Here is an 11214-nt window from a genome sequence, read left to right on the forward strand (position 1 = left end):
GAAATGGGATGTAAAAAGCATTCCTCCATATCAATTTTATTTCAAAAACTTTTTTATTTAGAAATTTTTCATTCATTTTGCACACCAATTAAAGTTTCCCCTCTTCCCTCTTGCAGCTCCCCTCAGCCTCCCCCTCCCAACCTACCCGTTACACCCACCCATAAGAAGGCAAGGCCTCCCATGGGGAGGCACATTCAGTAGAGGCAAGTCCAGTCCCTTCCCCCTGCCTCAAGGCTGGAGGAGGTACCCCAGCATAAGTAGTGGGCTTTACAAAGCCCTCTCATGCACCAGAGATGGATTCTGATCCTGCTGCCAGGAGGTCTCCCAAGCAGATTAAGCTACACAACTGTCTTGCCATGCAAAGGGCCTAGTCCAGTCCAATGTAGGATCCACAGCCATTGATCCAAATTTCATGAGTTCCCTCTAGTTTGGTTTGGTTGTCCCTGCATGTTTCCCCATCATGATCCTGATGCACTTGCTCATAGAATCCTTCTTCTCTCTCTTCGACTGGACTCCTGGAGCTCTATCTAGTGATTGGCTGCTTCCATCAGTCATTGGAGAAAAGCTCAAAAACTGTACATATAAGCTTTCAAGAAGCTATATTTATTTCCAGAAAAATATTGCACATAGATGACTAATTAGCTGTGTTATAATCTATATTGATCAAAAATTAAAACCATGGGGCTGGTGAGATGGTTCATCAGTCAAGAGCACTTGTCAGGCAAGCTAGACTAAGTACAGTCCTCAGAAGCCATGTAAAGGTAGAATGAGAAAACCGACTCCACAAAGTTGTTCTCTGACCTCTACATGTAAATGACATATACAATCACACATAAACACTCATGTACACATATATACATATCCATGTATATATAGACACATAAGCTATAACAAAAAATAAACAAAAATTTAAAATAAAACAGTCAACAAAAAATATGAACATAAAACACTAAGTGTAGCATAGAAAAACATGTTTCCACATTCAGAGGATAGAGGAAACACATGCTTATATGTAAGGACATTACCACTATGTCGAAGGACAACTGAAACTAAGCAGGACTATACATCAAGACTTATTTTCCAGGTCATTTTTATAAGCTTTTGACAAAACTAGTGAAATATTATTATTTTAAATAGTGACACACAAACATTGATTGTCAAGAAAGAGCAAACAAAACGTTCTGGAAAGTTCTATCTGGGCAGAGATGCTGCAGGAGGTAACAGATCTGGCAGGAACAACACAGCCACATAAGGAAGGAGGAATCATAACTCTGAAATGAGTGCAAAAAACTGCTTCCAAATCTCACAGGTATGACCTTCGGTTGTCCATGAGGCTTCCATTTTCTCATTTAGAATTAAGACAATCTGTAACTCTTCACTGTACTTTGTTTTTTCTCTTGACTCAAGCAAAGATATGATCTCATCTTTTAACAATTTCTGTTTTCTCATAACATATAATTTCCAGCCTTTGCCAAAGTAAGAAATAATGGCATGGATTCCATCCAAATAACATATTTGATTTTGTTCTGTATTATATCATTAGATAATAAGGCATTCAGATTTTACTCATTTTGTGATTCATTTTTTTTCTGACAACATTATTCTAACACCTATCTAACCATGTTCCTTGTTTAGAAAACCAAGCCATTAAATCTGAGTACTTCTGTATATTCAGAATTTAAAAGTCATTAGTGATGCCATTTATGAAAATACAACACTAAATTCATATTTTTGTTTCATTATCTACTTGAAATAGAAAGCCATTTCTATATTCCCAGAAAGTAGAAGGTGAATGCAGGAAAAATCAGGAGTTCAAAGTCATCTTTGTTTATGCTATGAGTTTGAGGCCAACAAGGACTATATCTCCAAAAACAAAAAAGAAGACTAAAAGAGTCAAAACCAAAGACCTTAATATAAAGTCAAGAGACAAATACCACTGTCAAATAAGTGTATGATACATTTATTTATGTTTCATATTTCTAAACATCTGTAAGGATGAAAGATGAAAGCAAAGAATTCAATTCAGTTGGTTCAAATCCACTTCCCTCAGTACATTCACTTTGTTCACTTTATCAACAAACATTTTTCTTCATGTAGGTGAGAACCTGGATACATCTTTTAGGAAACAGAGAAGACCACCCCTTCAGTTTCTTTCAGAACAGACTAGAAGAAAGATTCTTATTAGTAATATTAGGTCATGGCATATGTTATATATATGCCAATCACCATTCACTATTGGTGAAATTATTAAGGCCACTCCATGTAGTTAAAAGGGAGGTTTATTTTGTTGGGTAACTTACAAGTGAAGGGATAGGTTGCAGGATCTGAGAAAGGTCCGGCGGTGTTCTCTGGAGAACTCTGCTTGGTCTACCTTCAGCGTCCTGGGTCCAGGAACCAAGAGAGCCGGCGCATCCAGATCTCAGGTCTTCAGGGTCCTCTCTCAGCCCCATCTTGTAGGCGTGACAGTTACTGAAGCCTCAATGGGGGTTGGAACTTCCAGATCAAAACTGAAATGGCTACCCACTACAATTTACCATGGGATGCATGTGACAGGTGATCAGCCTTAGTCCTGACTAGGGAAGAAGAGCTGTTTTTATAGAAGAGTGTGAAGAAAGCTAGCAAACACTTAGAGAAGACTTTTGTAAGCTCCACAGCCCAGTGGATATTAAATTCTTTTTTATCTTACTCTACATGGTGTCTGTGGGGGGGTACTCTTGGGTAGATGAAGGTTTAGATGTAAGAAACCTTGCACAAAGGCACCATTCTGTAGAGTAGAGGAATTTTTGTGGAAATGCTGTCTACTAAACAATTATATGCTAAAGCATTAGAAATTTGTACTCAGGAGCTATTTATTTGTTTGTTTTGTTGTTGTTATTGTTTGTAAACATTCAAATACTTTTCATATAACATTCATTATTCAGGTAAAAGTCTGTAGTAGGCATGTCTCTCAGAACCCTAAGAATTTTCTTTTTTTTTCTTTATTAAGAAATTTTTTATTCATTTTACATACCAACCACATATCTCTCTCTCATCCCTCTTCCTGCTCCCTCAGCCTTTTCCCCGTCTAACCCACCCCTCATCTCCTCTGCCCAAAAGGTAGGGCCTCCCATGGGGAGTCAGCAGAGCCTGATACATTCACTTGAGGCAGGTCCATGCCTCGCCCCCCCCCCCCCCCCCCCCCCCCCCCCCCCCCCCCCCCCCCCCCGCATCAAGGCTCTGCAAGTTGTCCCACCATAGGTAATGGCTCTGAAAAGCCAGCTCATGAACCAGGGATGGATCCTGATCCTACTGCTAGGGGCCCCTTAAATAGACCAAGCTACACAACTGTCTCGCTTATGCAGAGGGTCTAGTCCTGTCCCATGCAGGCTCCACAGCTGTTTCTTATACAAGCGGTTTCCCACATAAATACAATTTACCCCCATAGCAGTTTTGTGTGAGAATACTTTGATGTCAGATATCATATGTAAGTGACCATGGTTAGTATTTTATCTTAGAAAAGCAATTGCCTTGAGCATAGTTTTGCAAGGATTGTATTTTCACAGGATTGTTTTTAAAAGTCAATGAGACCTGCATTCTCTGTCTCACGAGAAGCTGGGTGACTCTCTTCTCAGTTGGTCACTGTCTCCAATAGCTTCAAGAACGCTGTAAATGTTGTGAGTAGGTCTTTGATCAAGGTGGTGTGGTTGACAGGCTGTCTACATCAAGAATGCCTTTCTGGGGGGTATAAGGCCAGACATCTGATAATGCAGGCAGGATGCACTCATAACAGATGCCTTCTCAACTTGGCCTTGGCTTTTCTTTTCCTTTTTTTTTCTGGCTGAGAAAGAGCCTTCAAGGTTCTTTGGAGTTCTGTTCACTGTCCATACAGAGAACAGAAAGAAGTATATGAGGCCAAAGCAGTTGGGCACAGGGATTCCCAGAGTGAGTAGAATTTCTGTACCCTCTTTCCTTTTTCTCAGTAAATTTAGAAGCGTAAATTCAGTTATCTTAAGAAGTCTGCTCAGAAGTCGTGTTAGTATTTGATAATTAGGCAGACAAATGCTTCACATAAAAATAATAAATTTTTGGTTTATAAATTATGTTTTATTATAGCATTCATATAAGTGATTAAGTAGAAATTGAAACTCATAGAGTACAAAGAATTTTTTCTATAGCCTTTTGGGTTGTTTGGCTATTAAGTTACTTTTATATTATTATTATATGATTATATAATTTATATATATATTATATATTATATGATGAAAAGTGAAAGATTGTCTACCCTAACTTATTTCATTAGTTTAATGGTTATAAATAAAACATATGTCCATTATAAAGTTAGGTGAACAGTTGAATTACATTGTTTGACTCAGACAATTTATTTTAATGGTAAATTAAACAATTTGTTCATTACCTGCTATTGTGAAGATTCTATTAGATCCTCCGAGGTTCAAAATCAAATGAAACACAATCTAAGTGCACACAGTAAAATAAGATGAGTCCCCAATTGTGACAGCTGGTAAGAGCACTGAGTAAAAACAATTGAGTTTGGAGTAGCATCTGTGTGGGTCCAGAGGTAGCAGAATAATATTTTTAATATAAATGTTTGACACAACATTTCATCATCATGATTTCAAACAGACAATTTCTCAAGTGAAAAAAGTCAGTTACAGTAATGAGCCAAACAAGGAAAACATAAGATATGCAGGTCTGTAATTTTATATCCATTATATGGAACTACTATTTTTCAGACTTCATATTCTGAAGGGTAGTTTGCTCATCACATGTAAGTAGTGATACGGCACTTCTCTTTCTACCCAAGATGAAAGTAAAAGAAAAAAATAATGAAACATACAAAGGCAATTTTCTGGCGATATGATGGATAATGACCTGTGAAAGACAGGGAACAGAGGAAGCCCTTGATGATGAAAGCCAACTGCTTGTTCCCGAACTTCCTGTTATTGTAACAAAAGACCTGAGACAAACAACTTAGAAAGGAGGACCACTTATTCTGGCTCAGAGGTTTCAGTTCTTGTTGGTTGTCCCCACTGTTTGGGCAGTGTATTGTAGTAATGATCATGTAATAGAATAAAATTATGACAGCCAGGAAGCAAAGAGAAAGACAGAAAAGTGCCACAGCCACAATAGCCCTTCAAGAGCTTGCCCTTCTGACCTAGCTTCCACTACTAGGTGCCATCTCTTAAATATTCCAACATCACTCAATAATATCATGGGCTAGGGATCAAGCCTTTAACATACAGGCCTTTGGGGGTGATAATTCATACCATAACTATAGCAGTGGTATCAAAATTTAATGATAATAACTCAAGAAGGAATTCTAGGGAGAGCATGGTAGAAACCCTAGATTAAGGGGAGAGAGCTGGGATTCTAGAAAGACAGAGGCGACTGGTGTTTTTTAAAAAAGACACCAAGATATCTATCTATCTATCTATCTATCTATCTATCTATCTATCTATCTATCTATCTATCTATCTATCTATCTATCTGTGGAGAGAGAGGGAGGAAACTCTGGGGGCTTATAAAAGTTCTCTCTTGAGAACTCAGTTGAGTGATAGTCAGTAGATGCATGTAAGGAAACTATCTACTCAGAGCTCTGTTAAGAACAAGTCAACAATATTAGAGGGAAGATTACTTGTGGCTCACAAAGTTCTGGGAAAGGGGGTAGTTTTACTCATCATTCTGGCTATTTCTATATGAGAGAGTATAGGGATATTTTGTTTTATCTGGGATTTAGAATAGATTATTAGTACCACAAATGTAACAGGCCTACTTTATAGTATCATAAATAATGTGAACCAGTTAGTTTATGCAGTCAGGAGACCGTAGACTCTTTTATAAGCCAAGGAATTGGTAACTGTCACACCCTGGTATTGTATCTTCAGAGCGACAACAATTATAAAGTAGCTCAGCCCCTTCTCCCCACCCACCAATAAAAGATAGACTCTAAAGTTGGTTCTCAGTCCAATCCTTTTCCCTTTCCTCAATATCATTTCTTTCTACCACCATGATGTGCATTAAGGCTATGGAATATTTAATGCAGCCTTTCTTTTTATCTGAGTGCTCAGCCAGTTGAAGAGTTGAAACAGACCATGAGAGACAGCTTTCTAGAATTCTACAGCAGAACTGATTTCAGAGCTTTAGAAAAGCATAGCAGGAACATGTTATTGTTATTTTGCTAAATGGTCATGTTGTTAAAATGCCTTCTGAACATTTATGCTTCTTCCCATAGATACTGGATGCCCTTAACCTTTGTTGGTGAATTGGCAGCAGCTGATGCAGAGAATCTTAACTGGTCAGAGTGCTGAGGATAAGTGACTGTGAGTACTTAGCCCTGAATGGGTCATTTTGTTAACTTTCCCATCAAGACTCATGGAACATTAAGGAGAAGGAAGCAGAAAGTTCTGTGAAATGTTCTCTTCCATGCATGACATTGCTGTTGCACCCATAAACTCACACACAGCTGTATACTCATAAACTCATATCAGCTATGATTTGAGTTTATTACCAAAAAGGACCAGGCCAACCAAACTTGTGGTATAGATAGTTGAGGAGCTCTCAAGGCCCCAGCCCTTACTGAGGAGCTGCTGGAAGAGAAAGAACTATTCTTTGAGCGCGGGGCCACAGGTAGTTTTCCCATGCTCCAGTGATGGCCACACACCTATGCATATATGGGCAGTACTAGCTGTACTTAGTGGGTTATTTAAAAAAGGAAGAAGTTGGGAGGGGAATATTACAGGGAGATCAGGCAGGAGTTGAAGAGTGGAAAGAGAAATTGGATATGGTCATATTTTATTGCGTACATGTATGAAATTCTTAAATACTAAAAAATTTGAAAATAAAATTAAATTAAAAAAGAACTACATAGCAGAGACCATACCTCTGCAGAGTCCACCAGTGGGCCTTAGTTTCTATTTCCTCTTCCTCTGTCCAGATTGGTGGTCCACCTCTTTCACAGTCCTTACAGGTGAAGGGAGGGAGGGCAGGCCCACAGAATACCCCTTTTCAGAGGAAAACCATAAAATCTGTCTGCACAGTTCTTCCCTGCTACCTCTCATGGGGACTTTGGGAATATTTGTTTACAGATGCCTGTATTACTGGGAAGAAGAGCAGGGGTTGTAGTTTATGGAAGACAGCCCTTCTCCTTCCTCTGCTCCCTGCACTGGATAGCAGCATGAGCAGATGAGACATTTTAATTGTTCATAAGGAGATTTTGAAGTCAGTTATGAGGCAGAGAGACTCTTGTGCAGATCTCTGTTAGGTCAAATAAATAAAGGTTTATGGGACAGACTTTTTAAAGATTTATTTATTTTGAGTTTTTGTATATATGTTTTTGCATGCATCTATACATGAGGCATCATGTGTATGTAGTCTGTGTGGAGGCCAGAAAAAGGGTATTACTACCCCTGGAACTGGAGTTACCGGTTGTGAGCCATTATACAGCATTGGGAACCAAACTCAGGTTTTCTTCAGGAGAAGCAAGTGTTCCATTTCCCCAGCTCCACTAACACTCTATAAATTACTTGATAAAAATATTAATGATGATGAAATTTCTGAAGAATTTCAACAATTGAATTATAAAATGTCATATTGTCATTACTCTTAACACTTGGTCTAAGGCTTGGTGTAGTCATTTATGTTCTAATTTTTTAATTGGGGAGGGGAATGCAATAATGAGAACACATAAGATGTGACCTTTTGTATCATCAGAAGCTCTTGAAAAAATGATAAAACCCACAGGTCTCTTATCTTTCATTTTTCAAAAGATAATTTCTCACCTAGAACGGGTGTGATTTGGAGCTCCCACTGCGAGAAGTTCACAGAGACCATTTTTTATTGAATGCTGGGCACTTAGTGGTCTGAGAATACAGACAGACACTTTCTCAATGTTAGGTAGCAATGACCTTGTGAACAACTTCAAGAGACAAATGAGGAAAATAGATGGTGAGATTCTGACTTGCATTAGGGTGTTTTTTTTTTCAGTAAATTATCCACAGAAAAGAAACTGATTTCACGTGCTGTTTTGCTCCACAGTGAGTAAAAGGGGGACAGAGTAATATCCCCTCTCCCTCTCCTACCATTTCTTTACTCAAGGTCAACTCTAAATGGGAAACAAATATTATAGTACAGCAGATGCTCTAGGATGTCTATGGATGAAGGCATAATAGCTGCAGTACAGGTGGAAATGGGGGCTAGGGGTCTTGATGCTTCACAAAGATAATGCCATAGCTTAGACCTCAGTGTCTTCAAAGGCATGTGTGTGCAAACCTTGCTCCCCAGAGTAGCATTTTTGGATGATGGTGGAGCCTTTAAGAATTGGTATGTAAAACGAATAAAAAAGTCTTAATAATAAAAAAAGAACTGGAGTCTAATGGGAGGAAGTCAGGACACTGGGGACAGGTGCTAGCACTGTGCCCCTCTTTTCTGCTCTTTTTCCCAGCTCCCAAATTGTGAGTATGGATCCCACCATGTGGCAGTACACTGCCACAGGCCTAGAACAATGGCAAGTAATTAATAGCACACGTAGATAATATGACAATGAACTGGAACTATGAGGGAGGATAGAGCTTCCCTCTTCCTTTGCTGTTTCTTTCAGGAATTTTGTCTTAGTTATGAATGTTACTTGGACATTAGAATTAAGGAAAATCTAAAATCAATAAATTGTAATTGGAGAGCTTGGCATGATGGCACATATCTGTAATCTCAGCAGGTGGGAAGCTGGGGTATGAGTTTGAAGTCATCCAAGGCCGGCAATCTTCATGCCTCAACTTCTCAAGTTGTGAGATGCTTTTATTCATGTCATATATAATAATGAGAAAACATTAACTGCTCATGAATTCTTAATTATATTAGGAAGTCTCAAGAAAGCTGGGACTTTCAAAAGACAGAATCAGTCATAATACACAACATTCTCCCAAATGTTCCATCTTAAGATGTACTTACACGCCAAACATTGGATGGGTACTATAGATAGAATCATGAACCATATATAAGAACCCATGCGTTGTCATAAGGTCCACATACCTGCAAAAGAGACAGGCAGTAGAAAGTGCCTGGAATACATAGCATGTGCTATTAGAGAATACTAACACTCACACACATACACACACACACACACACACACACACACACACACACACACAGACAATATTATAAAGCAAATTAGACCTAAGAGAAGTAAAGTATTTGCATATCTGGTGAGATCATTGTAGGCAGTGAGAATAGGAAATTCAAGGACTTAGGAAGTTCCAGGGCACTGAGGGCAGAGACAGGAACTTATTCTGGTGTATCTGAGTGAACCAAATGTCCATGTTGCAGATCCTGTCTACTGGGGTGAGACCTCTCCTTTCTTCTTTTGATCCTGAACTCAGAGACTGTCTAGCGAAAAGATGATGTACTGAATAATGACAAGGACTATAACAGGTGGGTCTCTAAAGTGGAGACTATCCATTGATAAACAACATACCAGGCCCCTGAAGTAGATCCTCTCAAAATCAAAAACCAAAATTCTCTGCTAGTAAGATAAACTGGAATGGGGGGAAGCATGATAGAATATGCCAAATGTGACCAAACTTGGCACAACTTCTTCTAAATGTCTCCCCTTAGTGCCCTAATGAAGGAAAAAATATACTTTAGCGAATAAATTAAGATCACGTCACAGAATCACAAACCATCACCCAAGTCGAATAAAACTGAAATAGCATCTAACCTGCCTTCTTTATCCTATAGGAGAGGAAGGCAGGTAGAGCTGAGGAAGGTCACTTTGAGAAGCTACATGACATGTCCAAGATGACACGACCAGAAAGGAGCACAATCAATTTGTCAGAGAACAATTAACATTGAGAGCCATTTGCTCTACAAGAATTTAAATGGAGCTTTCTCCTTTCCGAAAGGTTATCTTTTAGATTCTATTCTGCGGAAACTGGTAATTTAAAAACAGTGCAAAGAATGAGAAGCAATGCAGCACAGTACAAAGGCTTCTGAACCAGTGGTAGGTTTCAATTTTAGCTCTTACTAACTGGACAGACCTGCAATATTATTTTCCCACTGGATTTGTTGACAAAAATAAACATTAAGGGCTTGGCATATATAGTGGGAACTTGGCCACATAACTGGTTATGGGAAGACTCTAGGAAGACACTTAGTTATGGATGAACATCAGACTATGAATGCTTGCCAACCAAAGCTGAATGCTGTCTATCCTAGTTTTTAGGAAATGCATTAACTTCCAAAATACCTTCTAAAGGATCTTGTGCAGGTTATTCATTTGACCTCAGAGTACACAAGGCAATAAGACAAGTCAGGATTGTCAACATATTACAGGCCTTTTCCTCAGAATGCAGTCATTCAGTATACTTAAAATCCCATTATAAGTCATTTCCTAGGGAAAATACATATACATCTTACTCATGCCCTACTAGGTGGAGAGCAAAGCAGGGTTTCAGAGCAGATTTAGTGGAGCTCTACAATACTATTGGGTTTCCAGGACAACGGTGTGTGCAATGATGGTGAGGACCACATCACCAGACTGATGAAGCAAATGTTTTAATACAAGAACCCATTATGGACTTATGAGCTGTGAGTTCTTTCCATCTAAATGCAGGGCCAACCCTATCACATTTCTGGGACACTGATGTGTGAAATGATAGTCCTTGTTAAAAGAGCTGGCGTGTGGAAGAGGAAACGCTTTAAGGTAAAAGTGTGTTACAGACTTAGGAGCTGTTCCTGCAGCAGAATGTGTGGGAACTGCATACATTTGCATGGTTCTTGTGAGAGCGATGAGATTGTTTCACAGTCACAGAGTCCTACTGGATCTGTGACTATCCTCAGGGTTATGTATCTGTTTGAGTGATGCCCTATGCACGTGCTTCTTGAAGATGTCCCAAACTCTTTGCTTTATGAACAATGTCTTTTCCATGCAAGTACCATGATGTCTCAAATTTCAACATGTAATTCCTCTGATGGAGCCTTGTCACTTAGAATATAAATATACCTGCTGAGTGGAGTTAACTATTTTAGGCCAGTTTCAAAATGAGGTAAATTAACCCTTCAAGCTCTGTCCCTGTCCTACTGGAAAGGCCTGGTCATAGCAATTAATTCCATTTATAGATACTTTGTCATAGCTGCAAGGACTTTGTCGAGAATATTTTGTAATAGACCCTAAAGCATCAGTAACTCTGAAGGACTAGGGAAAAAAGTGAGAGAACAAAGTGCCCT

Source organism: Peromyscus leucopus, chromosome 3 (assembly GCF_004664715.2).
Source record: "Peromyscus leucopus breed LL Stock chromosome 3, UCI_PerLeu_2.1, whole genome shotgun sequence".
Taxonomy (NCBI): domain Eukaryota; kingdom Metazoa; phylum Chordata; class Mammalia; order Rodentia; family Cricetidae; genus Peromyscus; species Peromyscus leucopus.